The sequence below is a fragment of the Bactrocera neohumeralis genome, chromosome 6 (assembly GCF_024586455.1).
Source record: "Bactrocera neohumeralis isolate Rockhampton chromosome 6, APGP_CSIRO_Bneo_wtdbg2-racon-allhic-juicebox.fasta_v2, whole genome shotgun sequence".
NCBI lineage: Eukaryota > Metazoa > Arthropoda > Insecta > Diptera > Tephritidae > Bactrocera > Bactrocera neohumeralis.
In genome coordinates, this window is record NC_065923.1 from 76255313 (window position 1) to 76268613 (window position 13301).

A 13301-nucleotide genomic window follows, 5' to 3' on the forward strand; every position below is an offset into this window, starting at 1 on the left:
AGCAACAAAGCGGCAATTATGCGCTGCCATGCGACGCAACTTGTCGACGACGCTTAAGCAGCTACTAAATGCTGGCCGTTGGCTGCAGACAGCAGCGCTGACGGCGTTGATTGTAAGTGATTTTATTTGCAGCAGCAATAACATGCAATTGCGGCGATAGCACTTTCCTTTATGCGCGCAGAGTTTGCGTTGCAGGCGCGCTGCTGAGCCAGCGTGCAGGCCATTACCAGCAACAAATTAAATGGCGCATAAAAACAATGTTAGAACTTAGCCACTCAGCAAGTGTTGTTTCGGTGGCGATTTGTATGGCTGTGTGTATGTGTTTTAGTTGTGCGCGACTGCTGCAATTATTATTATTATTATTGCTATTATTGCCATCAGCGCGGACAGCGGACAGCGCTTAGTAGCGAAAACGAGACTACGGCAAAGCGCGGGCAGGCAGTTTGCGCGCGGCCAGCAGTTAATTTGCCAATTTGTCAGAATTTGTTATTAGTTGAAGTGAGTGCGGCGTCTAATGCCAACGCGTTCGCTGTTGCTATAGTTGTTGCAGTTGCTGTTGCTGTTTCTGTAGCGGCAGTTGCCACTTCACTGCGCTTACTTATAAAGTCATCAGCGACTCTATCGCGACAGCGTCGTTTGTGGCAGACAAAAGTACAAGTGGCAACCACATCATCAGCATTAACGTGCGCGCCGTTGTTATTAGACACATATTCGCCGTGGCATTTGTAATAGAAACTGCAGCAGCAAGTATCATAATAAAGCTAAGTAGTTATGTCAGTGCCGCGGGGCGAAGCAAAGTTGCGATTTTGTTGCTGCCACGACGCGTGTATGTCAAGTGCAGAGTTCGGGTAGCACTTAACGCGTAGTGAGCGGTAGCGAAAGTGCTGTGCGACAGCGTGTGTAACATTACTCGCGTAATTATATGCTTGCTGCTGAGTTATATTAGGCTCAGTTTGAGTGACTGCTTTGCTGAGAGCTTGATTTTAAAGCAAGACGCCTTAACATATTATTATCTCCTTAGCGCGCTTTCCTGAAGGTATACTTTTAGGCGCCAGACAGCTTATAGCCACTATTTTATTGGCACAACGACGCGGGCATGAACTTCTCACACGGTTAAAGAAATGCATACGTTAGGTTAGCTTAGGTTAGACGACTGATCAAAGATCACTGCTATATGCAATACAAATTTGCGTTTAATTTTCACTTCCGTCAGTTCAGTTGAATTGTTTCCCCCTCATCTCGATCGCGGGCGTACTTTTTTATAGCGCCTTCCACCACACAAAAATTTCGTAGAACGTTATAGGCTTAATTATGTTTCATAAAGCCTAAGAACTACTTTTGGTGAGACTCTCTACCTTTTTCCTATGGCTGCCTTGAAGCAGGGCAACCGTTGTCTTTCCTGGCCTTTTGCCGTCGTTGGCTTTCCATGAAAGCTTTCTGAATGGGATGAGCGTTAGTTAATTACTTCAGTCTGCAGTTCGAAGATGTGTTCCTCCCTTCGTTGGTATATAGTATGTTGGGTTTCAAGAGAGCTTCTTGTTTAGGATGAGCTCTAGATACTTAGCTCTGTAAGGAGGTCGAAGGCGCGTTCCTCCCATCGATGGTAGATGTTGGATTTCCACGACAGCCTCCTGTGTGGGATGAGGTCCAGATGCTCTGTCAGCAGGTCGAATTCGCGTTCCACCCATTGCTGGTAGATGTTGGATTCTCACGCGAGCTTTCTGTCTAGGATAAGTTTGAGATACTTAGCTCTGTCAGATGTCACGAGAGCTTCCTGACTAGGATCAGCAGCCCAATTGCGTACGATATTAAGGCACCTCTGAGATAGCTCATTCAGAAATTTTCTCTAAACCTTTAAAGCTCCATCGTCCGCATAGGCAATCAATCACCCTGTAGCTGACTTCCTCCAGCGTTTTCAAAAGGTCGTTGCCAAACATGGTCTAGAGAAGTGTCGAGAGAAGTCCTCCTTTTAGGGCGCCCTACTCACATTCCATTGCATTCGCTATTCCATCAATATCGTCCTATCGCAGTTAAGTTTAATTCTCTCTTTTAGCCCTAACCTTTAATGAATATCTTAATTACGTATTCCAAATATATTTTTTCTTTAAATGATTCATTAGCGCAGTACCTGTTATTGTATTCAATGGTTATTAGTCATATAATGAAATAATCCGTCTTATATTTATTGTATTTTGAGTACCAAGCTCAATATCCATGCCAAATTCTAACATATTTTAGACACTCGGTTTAGCCACGAGTTGCTGTTGTTATTGCCAACGCCCTTCTGCATCCCGCAGCTTAGAAGATATGTATTCTAAAGCTTGTATTTGCAAATTCGCCAGCACTTTGCCGCAATAAATCAGTAAAATTTACGGTAGCCATAAATAATAACGGTAAATTTATCACTTTTAATACCAAGCGGCGAGAAAAAGTACACCACCAGCGTAGGCAGGCAGGCAGGCACATGTTGTGACTTATAGAAAAGTCTAAGGTCCCATAACAGCATGCTGCCGCAGTGGCTAGCAGCTGAGACGAAGTATTAGTCGTGCTTAAAAGCCACAGAAGTTCAGCTCAGCCACTTTTTTACACACACGTGGAAACAACTGTTGTCGTTAGTAAAGTGTGCACCACAGGGGTGTGAGTTCAGCTATGGCAAACGGACTTTATTATTGTTATTGACAGTTGAAGTCATTGGCAGCCACAAAGGAAATTCATATGCCAATAGGCAATGCTGTGTGGCAGCAATGGAGACAGTTGGCAAGCCTTTAGCGGAGCTAATGAGAAAGTAAGGAGTATGTGAGGCACATCCCTAGCGGTAGCATAGTCAAGTTTCGTATTTGAGATGAATTTATAGGTAATTTGGATCTCGTTTTTCCAAAAAATTGTTCAGATCAGACAACTAAGGCATTTTTGCCATACAAACTGACCGATCAAACTCAAGTCCTTGTATGCATAGATTTTAAATTTGACGAGATATCTTCATGACATTTAGCATGGATGATTTCCCAAAGTAGCGCTAAAATCGTTGAAGAAAATGTTCAGATCGGATCGCTATAGCATATAGCTGCCATACAAACTGAACAATCAATTTCAAGTCCTTGTATGAAAAACTATTTTATTTATCGTGATTTCTTCATGATATTCGGCAGGGATTATTCTTCAAAGTATCGCTATAATATGTGAAGAAATTTTTCAGATCGGACCACTATAGCATATAGCTGCCATACAAATTGACCGATCAAACTCAAGTCCTTGTATGTAAAGCTTTTCTATTTGTCGAGATATCTTAATGAAATTTGACATGGATAATTTTCTAAAGTATCGCTATGATCTCCGAAAAAATTGTTCAGATCGGATCGCTATAGCATATAGCTGCCATACAAACTGAACAATCAAACTCAAGTCCTTGTATGAACCACTTTTTTGATTGTCGAGATATCTTCACGAAATTTGACACTGAATTATTCTCCAACATAACGCTATAATCGTTAAGGAAATTTTTCAGATCGGACCACTATAGCATATAGCTGCCATACAAATTGACCGATCAAAATCAAGAAAAAGATCTTTCTATATACCCTTTTATGCTGTGCCTATGCAGGATATTAAAGCTTCGATGCAGCCGAAGTTACCGTTTTTCTTGTTTTTTTTTTATTTTATTTTCTAATTTATTAATTTTTTTTTTGGTTTTTCTTGTTTTTTTTCTGACGTGTGGAATATGTGCATTATGTCTCCAGGTCAATGCCGTGTTAAGTGCTCTTCAAATATGCCGTTATTATTGCATCGCTGTTACTATTATTGTTTTGTTATTGTTATTGCTATTTGGTGAGCGCCTGGTATGGTAATCGCTTTTCGGCTTGCGACCGCGCTGACAGCTTCCAAATTTTATATGCCATTAACACCACGAACAGTCAATAAAAATCTCACTTTGGACACCAGCAAAAAAATGAAACAAAAACGCTGAGGCACAAAAACAAAGCGACAGTTACGTAAAAAGCAGCGATAAACTTGGCACACAATCCAAAATACCGAAAATAACAAAACGCGGGAGACACACATAAAGCTTGCCAACAGAACAGTGCATTGTTAACTTCGCAAGGTGCGCAGCAAGCGGGGCGGCACGCAAGCAGATTATTCTTGGCGCTGCAGTGTTTCAGCGCATTTGCGGTGTACTTATAAAATTTACGAGTATTTATTTGCCTAAATGCGGCGTGTGCAACGCCACACTCACTCACGTCTGCTGATTGCCATCTTGTCACGTCGCGGGTACTGCCAGCCGCTGAGCCACTGAAGTGGCAACCGAACACGCTGACGGCGTCGGTTGAAGGTGCTGGCTGGCCGCTTTGGTTGAGGCCATGGCCGCGGCCGTGGCATCACTGATACCACCCCATATCGCAAGCGGTTACCGTTGCGGAAGCCAAGCAGCCAAGGCAAACATTTCACTTGAATTTGCACATGAAAGTGGTCAAAGTAACGCCAGCAATACCAACAACAACAATAACAGTAACAACAACAACAACAAATAAGAACACTCACGGCGTCCGCAGCGCCAACAGCACCTACACGGCGACGCGTTGCTGTGGATTTGGAAAAGTCGGCCGCGCGTTTTAACCCAACGTCGTCGCAAAGGCCGCGCACAAAGCGCTTTTCAATCCATTGTAGCGTGATTGTAGCGTATGTCCAGCAAAGTCTTCTTTATTACAGCTACCTTCAATATGCTTTTAGTCTTGACAACGACATCCATCGCGCCAGCAATGCTGCCTGGCTGTCTGTAGTTCAAGGGGCGCGCGCGCTGCAGCTAGCGCACGACCGTTTGACCTGCGTGCCGCGCGCCATTTTCGGCATATCAGCAACGTCGCCTAACGTTATTCGCGCTGCCTCTACGCCAGTTGCCGTTGCCTGTGCGCTTAATTTGGCATTTTATTTGCTTTACTTTCAATCCGCGCCAAAGCAGGGCAAACAGCTGCAAAATCGCGCTCAGGTACGGCGCGTTCGGCTATTTTTGATTTGCGATTTTTAATGGCATTTTACTTGAATTCCAAGGATTTTCGCCAATTTTCATTGCCTCGCGGCCAATTGCGGCCATTGCTATGTTCAAGGTTTTCGGCTGTTATTAGAGCGCGCGCCGCTTCTGCCAATAGACGGCGCTTTAAGCCGCTGCATACACAAACATGCGCCTTGGCTGCAGAGCATCTTTCGTCTCTGTTTGCGCTGTTTTGGGCTGCAATTAGCGGCGTTAATCAAACAAAGCGCCGCTTGCCGCACGAATCAATTTATTGTTGCGCTGCCTTGTTGTGGGCAAGCGCAATTCAAAAGACTTAAGCAACGAACTCGTTTCGTTGCAGCGCCATAAGAATGCGCCGTTAGCACGTCATGTTATTTATTTATTGTTTTTATTGGTGTTGTGTGTTTGCGTGGCGCCAGCGTTGGTTCATTCACTCAGTTAATCAGTGCTGCAATAATTGCCTTGGATTGAATTGTAATTGCTGGCGTTCAATGCAACAACTTTGACCCTAAAATGACGAAGCGTGCCGAATTCGCTTGCTGTTTGCATTACATAATATCGTTGAGAGCTCTTCTATGCATTCTCTGACCCAATTTGGCTTATATAATGTTGTCCAGTGATCAAAGATATTATTCTTGGTTGAATTCATTGCTTTTGTTGCATAAGAGTTTATAATTGAATCATACTTAAGTCCACTTAAGTCTAGCTGGCGTTGCCATATTTTCCATGTAATCGAAATAGAACAGTTTAGTGCACATTTTACGCTTGAGTACTTTTGAAGAAAGGAAAATTACAAGTCTGGGGAGCTATAAAGTTACCGCTGCGCGAAGGCAAAGGAGAAGGAAGCATCAGGCTTGTCGCTCTAAGGAATATAATTTCAAAATTGGGCATAAAAATCTCGCAAGAAAATCGGATTTTTTCCAGTGTACTATGACTGCTGATTTCAGCTGTGGATTCACGAGTAAGAATCGGACATATGCTATAAAGAATAAAATGACAAAATTTAGAACCAAAATCATAGAAGAAAAGAGGAATTTCTCAAGTGGACTATGACGGTTGATTTCAGCTGCGGGTTCCTGAGTAAGAATCGGACTTGTCGGCATAAGTAATAAAATGTCAAAATTTGGAACAAAAATCTTACAAGAAAAGAGGAATTTTTCCTGCGGGTTCCTGAGTAAAAATCGGACTTATCGCTTTAAGAAATAAAGTGTCAAAATTTGGAACAAAAATCACAGAAGAAAAAAGGAATTCTTCAAGTGGACTACCTGAGTAAGAATCGGACTTGCCAATCTGAGGAATATAAATCAAAATTTCAAACAAAATTCTCACAACAAAATAGGCGCTTTTCATTTCAACTATTAGCTCTGAATTCAGCTGTGTCTTCCAAACAGATTTCTACTGAACTTTTTCAAGAGTTACATATACTAAGGCTTTTAGGTTTACTCCTTGTAGTACCACCATGGTATAACCTTACCTGTTAACCCCTTAACGATGAGTACCACCTCATAATTTTTTCCAACACTTCTATCGCCTTAAAAACAAGTCTATAGTGCACTGTCGTCTCTGCCAACTCAACTTGCGCTATTCTTGTTTCTCATTGATTTATTTTGAGCAGCTGAGTGTACATCATCATTCTAAGCTCTAACAAACATACACGTCAATGTCATGGTCGAACATGACAAACTGTTTAATACAAATTCACTGACTACGGCGGCTAAATGCCTGACAAATATGGAATCGCATTAATTCAAACGGCTGGTTAGTGCAAAAAGACTTGGAGCGACCGTGACGTAGCTACCGGCCTATCAATGACAGATTATATTGCCAGAGCTAAGTTGTAGACTGACGGGATATAAAGTGAGTTTTTCAAGCAAAAAACAAGAGAAACTTTAACTAAGTTATTATACCCTTAACAGCTGCATTTTTTATAGTATGGAAGGGTATAAAAATACCCTTTCTTTGATTTTGAGCATTCAGTTTGTATGACAGCTATAAGCTATAGTTGTTCGATCTAGAAAATTTCTTCAGATAATATAGTAATTTCTGAGGTAGTAATTTATGCCAAATTTTGTGACGATATCTTGTCAAATAAAACAGTATTCCATACAAGATCTTGTTTTTGAACATGCAGTTTGTATGGCAGCTATATGCTACAGTTGTCCGATATCGACGGTTCAGTCATATAAGTAGCCCTTCAGTGAGGAATAAGTGTCTGCAAAATATCATTCCGATAACGCAAAAACTGAGGTACTATTTCGTATATGGTATAAAAATGCGGCATATTAGGCATTTTAGAGCATTTTATTGCCACTTTTGTACGCCTGCTGGGAAAGTGCGTTCGGAATCACTGCGTCGCGTTTACTACATTGTACTTGCACTTGCCAGTAGCGGAAGTGCCACCAACTAAGCACTCAAGTGCCCAAGTGCCTTATCGGCCATATTAAGAAATGCCTGAGCGCATAGCAAGCGAAATTGCCTACCGCACGCATAAGCGCGCGCGCGTTCAAACTATTTCTGGCATTAGAAGTAAGTAAAGCTTGTATTATTGTGTGCATATAAAGCCATTTATGCCTGTCGATTTGTTGTCGCGCCATTGGTGGCCAGCCAACTCAATTCAGACAGCTGACAAAGCAACAAATCGGCCAACTTAGCCGCCACTCAATGTGATTCACGCGGCGGCGGCGCGTTCAATTTAGCAGCGATTTGTACATTTTAAGCTTCAAGTAAAATGCAACAACAATCAGCATGCTAGTAATAGCAAGAACAAGGCTGCGGCATGCCAACAGCGCTGGAGCGTTTAGCGCCAGTTTCTTTTTGTTTGCGTGCGGTTGTGTGTGCGCGCGAGGCCGCGGCGACCACGTCGTTGACAAGTTGCGCGCTGTTTTCGCTATATATGGCGCGCTGCGCTTGCAGCTACACGAAAAACTGGCTGTTGCGCAGATATATATATGTATATATATATACATGTATACATATATATTTATATATATATATTTCTGTGGCGTGTTATATGTTTGTGGCGGCGCACGCTTAAATACCGCCACTTTGCCATAACTGATCGCACTTCTAAGTTGCAGGTGTTGTTTTTGTTGTTAGATTTGATGTTTTGTTTGCTGTACGCGCTTGTTAAGCCTTGCTCTTGTTGTCGTTGTTGGCGGCGTCGCCGTTATTACTGCTTGACACTGGCATTGGCATTGCGAAGAGCGTGTCGTACACGCCGTCAAAGCATTTTTTGACGCTCTAAGTGCAGCCAATGTCGCTGGCGCACCGTAGCGCACAGTGCGTCAATCGCTAGCTTGAAGAAATTTCACAAAATATTGGTAAAAACATAATTAGGCTCTAAAGTAACTTACAAGTTTGTTGAGGAAAGCTCTTCTGAAGACGCGCTTTCTTAGGTAACTTAAAATATCAACCAAGAAAGCTCTTCTGAAGATGCGCTTCCACAGCAAACTGACTTAGGTAGCGTAAACGTTCATAATGCTCAGCAGTTTCGAAGTTTTTCGTTTGTTTAGAGTGCAGCGCCATTGAATTGTGAGCGTCCAAGTTTACAAAATGCGCCACCGTTTGCGCCACGCTCTGTCACTTGCTGGCGCATAGAATTTGAAGCATGAACTAGTCACAGTTAATAGCGTCAAATGAAACTCAAGCGCTTGTGTTAGAATAACTTTTTTTGTGTTTTTCATTTGTGTGTGTGTGTGCGCTAAGCTGCACGAATGGCAAATAAAAGACTGCGCAGCTTAAGTACTAACAGCAGGTACGTTTTTATGGCGAATACACGCCAATGACATTATGCGCGGAAATAAATGTCAATATTACTAGATTTATTGCATTTCGCGTAGCCGCGTTGTCGCTGTTTGTTATGCTTTATTTGCTTTTGTTGTTGTGTTGCCGCTTAGTTCGTTTACTGCGGCAATATCAACGCATTCGTTTCATAACCAAAACGAAAACTGGGTATTGTGGCAAAGCGCGGACGTTAAAACCCGTACGAGGACCGAGTGCACTTGTGCAGTGCAGGGTATGTGGGGTGAAGGGTTTAACGGAAGGTTTAGCTGTTAGTGTTATAAGTTTGGTGTTTAAATTCAAACTGCTATTGACATTGCCCGGACTGTCGAGAATATTGCTACCGCTAGCACAACAATTTAGAAAGACCCAAATCAGTCTCTCACACGTCGTTGTGGGAAGTTTTGCGAAAAGATCTTGAATTGACGCAAGAACTAAAGCGGCTTGAACACCAGAATCGTCGTATGTTCGTGAATTGGGCTGAGCAACAACTTGAAAATGATACGGATTTTCATCGAAAAATCGTTTTCAGCGATGAAGCTCATTCTGGCTGAATGGCTTCGTCAATAAGCCTTGCTTTCAAAAAAAAGGGGTTTCCTGCCTGCGGTTCATGAGAAATTGCAGCAGTATCGGCCAATTTATGCTTGAAAACCGTCGAAAATTGTGTTCAGCGTCTGGACTTCTGCAAGTGTGCCCTTGGTGGCCATGCAAAAGAAGTAGATTTCCTTACATAATAGCACAATGTACTTTCACAGGAATAAAGAATTTCACTGAATTACTTTTGGAGCGGTCTTATAGTTTTTCGCATTATGTCCCTTCTCTAACTATAATAGTAGCGTCCTGGCTTTGTTTTGTGGATCCCTTTATTCTTAACATCTGTTTCCTTGAGATATACCTTGATTTACCTTGCTTCCAATATTCTTAAGGACCTCTGCGTAGCTATTCCTTTCTGCTGCCTTAATGATCACGGCTTCTGTTTATGGTTTGAGCCTATTATATTGTTGTCTTTTCTTCTGTGTTTTTAAGTTCTTCCACCACATTTCCTCCTTCTGCGTGGGTTGTTTTCGTTTTTTTTAGGCAAACATTTTTGCCACTAACCGTCCTTTTCGTTACGTGGTAGCAGTGTTTCTCGAGGTTCCACAGGGCTTGTCGCGCGCCGCTTCGATATAATTTTTCGCCAGTAACTCTCGATTCGCTCCATTCTTAACATCCAAGCAGTTCGCCTCTTCGCCGTAGGTTCATTGGGTGCATGAGGTATTTCGAACCAAGTCCTCCTCTCCTGCAGCTCTTTGTCGGAGACCGAATATTACTATTCGTATACTTAGCATAGACCGTCCACTATCCCTCACTGTGACCATGGTTTTAGCCTGAGCTCAGCCTTAGCTATATATAGCTGACATACAAACTGACCAATCAAAATGAATAAAATATAGTTTTATGGTATACCCTTTAATGCCAAAAAAATGCATTTGTGAAGGGTATTAACGTTTTTTCATGTTATGTGTAAGCGTAGGCACTTACCCGAATGTGGCATGTGCGCACTTCAGCTCGCGTAAATGTGACTGCCAACATATGTGGCCCTACAACGTGCTATGCAGCCACAAACAGGACCACCCGGTTCGGCCGTCACTTTAACTGATTGGTGGGCCCATAAATTTTTGCTCATAAATTCGCAATAAGAGGCGACGTGTAAGCGGCAATTAGCGCACGCATGCGCTCAGCAAAACAAACGCGCTGTGAAATCCAATGATGTATCGAAAAAGACAACGAAATAGAATATAATAAAAGCGCTGCAGGCTATTAGCGTGGTTAAGTAAGGCTAGGCGTATGGAGACTGAGGAGTTTAAGCAACTGTAATGTTGGAGATAAAGGAAAGATGAATTCGTAGCCTTTAATAATTCGAAGAGTAAAGAATTCTCTTGGAGAGGTTTGGAGGTAATATGTCTACGAAGAACTTTAGTTTTGATATGACTCTCCTTGGTTTGTTGGTTGGTTCAAAAAAGAGGCGTAGGACCGCTAGACCGCAGTCAGCCGCACGTAGGCCATCACGAGACCCATTGTGCTTCCGGTTGTTAACCAAATTAAGTCTTATACAACAACTCAATGGACGGTAAAATACCTTCCCAGTTGTCCAATGTCTCCTGAGTTGGCGCATTGGGAACCGCCGCATTCCGCCGAATCCACTTTCCCAATTTTTTTAAGATCTGAACTTGATGTAAGCGCCCTGCGTGTACCCTACAATATACCAATTTCCCTTTTGCCTAAAAGTAGAAGTTGTTTGATCTGTCCACCATCAATGATACTCCAAAGTAACTTTGTGAAATGTCCTAAGCTGCTAGTCTTTGAAGAACTCTATTAGATCTCTAACCAATTCTAATAGTTTGCAATTTGCTAAACAGTTTGCTAGAAACCGTAGGACGACTATATAGGATCTATTTCGTCTTAGCTCGGACGAAGCCCTTGAAGATGATATGCACTGAACTTTTTCACGGAGGTGAGCATTCACACTTCAAGTTTTTTCCATATTACATTTGCTTGAGTGCCGGTCACAGCGGAATCGCCGGGAACTGCAAAGTCGATTAGATTACTAGGGAGGACACCCTTTTCCCAATTTTTTGGAATGGATTGGGAGCGAGTCGCTTGGTCGATGTCATCTTACGCTTTAGCGCTGCACCCATGGAGCTCCAGTGAGGTTGTAAGGGTCTGGTCAATAACCAGAACTTGTGCGACTGCGAGATCCTCTTGGCTTAAAATGAACCGCAAGTGGTCCTCCGAACTATTTGCACTTAGCAAAGTTAATCTCGTAGCTGTAGTAAGTACTCTGACTGGACATTGTCCAATAGGTGCACTCGTGGCGATACGACTACATATTTTGTCGGACGCCCTTTGCCAAAGCTGTATGAAGTTAAGCGAGGTGGAATCATCTTGCCGCTTTCTCCTCTATCGTCTGGCTTTTGCCTGACTGAAGTTGAAATATCTCAGTAAACACACCTTTGGAGAACCTAAAGAAGTGGCTGGGATTGCTATTAGCCGCCTTAAAAAAATTGTGGTAAACCCAAAACGCTTCGTCGATCGATGAGGTGATGTACTAAGAAGTTTTAGGGTAACACAGAGGAAAAATATTTATTCAAGTGAGATGCAACGGATCAGTCCCACGACCATACCTAACCTAACTTAGTTGGATGTATTACACTGTATGGAAGAAAGGGGCTACTGTAATTGGGTTCCTTTAGTCTAGAGTTTGATCGAATCGAATGGATTAGACTTTTAATCCAACCCTCGCCAGGTCCCAATTGGTTCTCTATCAGCTTCGAAATTCTAGTAAATTCTCTTAGAATTAACATGAACCCAAATGTTAGTCGCTAAAGCACCAATCAATGCGATTTCCTCTAAGTATACCACTTGACAAAAACAAATGCAACTCAAACTACAACAACGCAAAAACCAGGCAACAATGTAACCGAGTTCGTGGCAACGCTGCAACACCCGGTTTCGTAGAATATCCAGCAGCGAACATGCGTATTTGCATGTCCGAACAAATAATAACATGAAAATCTTATCACGAATTCAATGCCTTTAACAAATTTGCAACACGAATCGCGCGGCCTGCGAGTAAAAACGGTGGAAACAGCAAAACAACAACACATTAAATCAACTTAGAGGGATTGCACGCACGCAAGCCATGTTGCAGCAATGCCGAAAATGGTAGTGGCAGCCGAACGAGCATGCCACTTAGAAGGGCTTAGAAGCTGGCCTATGCGCTGTGCATACCATAACAAAACCAACAACAACAACAGCGGCAATAGCTACAAATGCCAAATAAGATAAACGCAATAAATGCTGTTGCACAGCGAAAAGTCGCATTCAAGTGCAAAGTGGCACGCAACCAGCAGCCAGCGAGCGAGATGTGTGTACGACGCGACAGCAGCAATAACAACAGCAACACTAACAGCAATAGCAAACGCTAGCGGGCAACAGCGTGGTCAAACACAAATGTAGACATTAGATTGGTATGCGGCCGCCGGTGGCAAGTTGACGAAGTGCGGCGGTAGAACGCGCAGCGCGGTCGACAACAGGCGGCTGGGGGGTCGGGTAGGTGTAAGCTTGTGCGGCATGCTGCTTGCTGTGCTACTTGGCGCGGCTTTTCGGCGTTGCAACACGCAATTTCTAAATTTTCCAGCTAAGACAACAACAACAACAAAAGACGCCAAAGTAAACAATAGCATGCAACAGTTAAAACACAACCACAACAAAAAATAAAAATTCTGCATATGCCCCACTGCATTTGTGGCACGGTGGCGGTGTAGCAGCGTTGCAGCGAAAACGACAGCGACGTATTGGGCAGCGCATGAGTACTTAAATACCAGGCGGCACTCAACGCAGCAACAACAATAACTATGAAAAGAGGCAGCAGCGAGTTAAAAAAATTCAAAAGTAAAAAGCAGCTGAGGTGGGCGAAATCAGGCAGCAAAGGCGAAGCGTTGCAAACCGCGCGCAGACACGCACCACATAACGC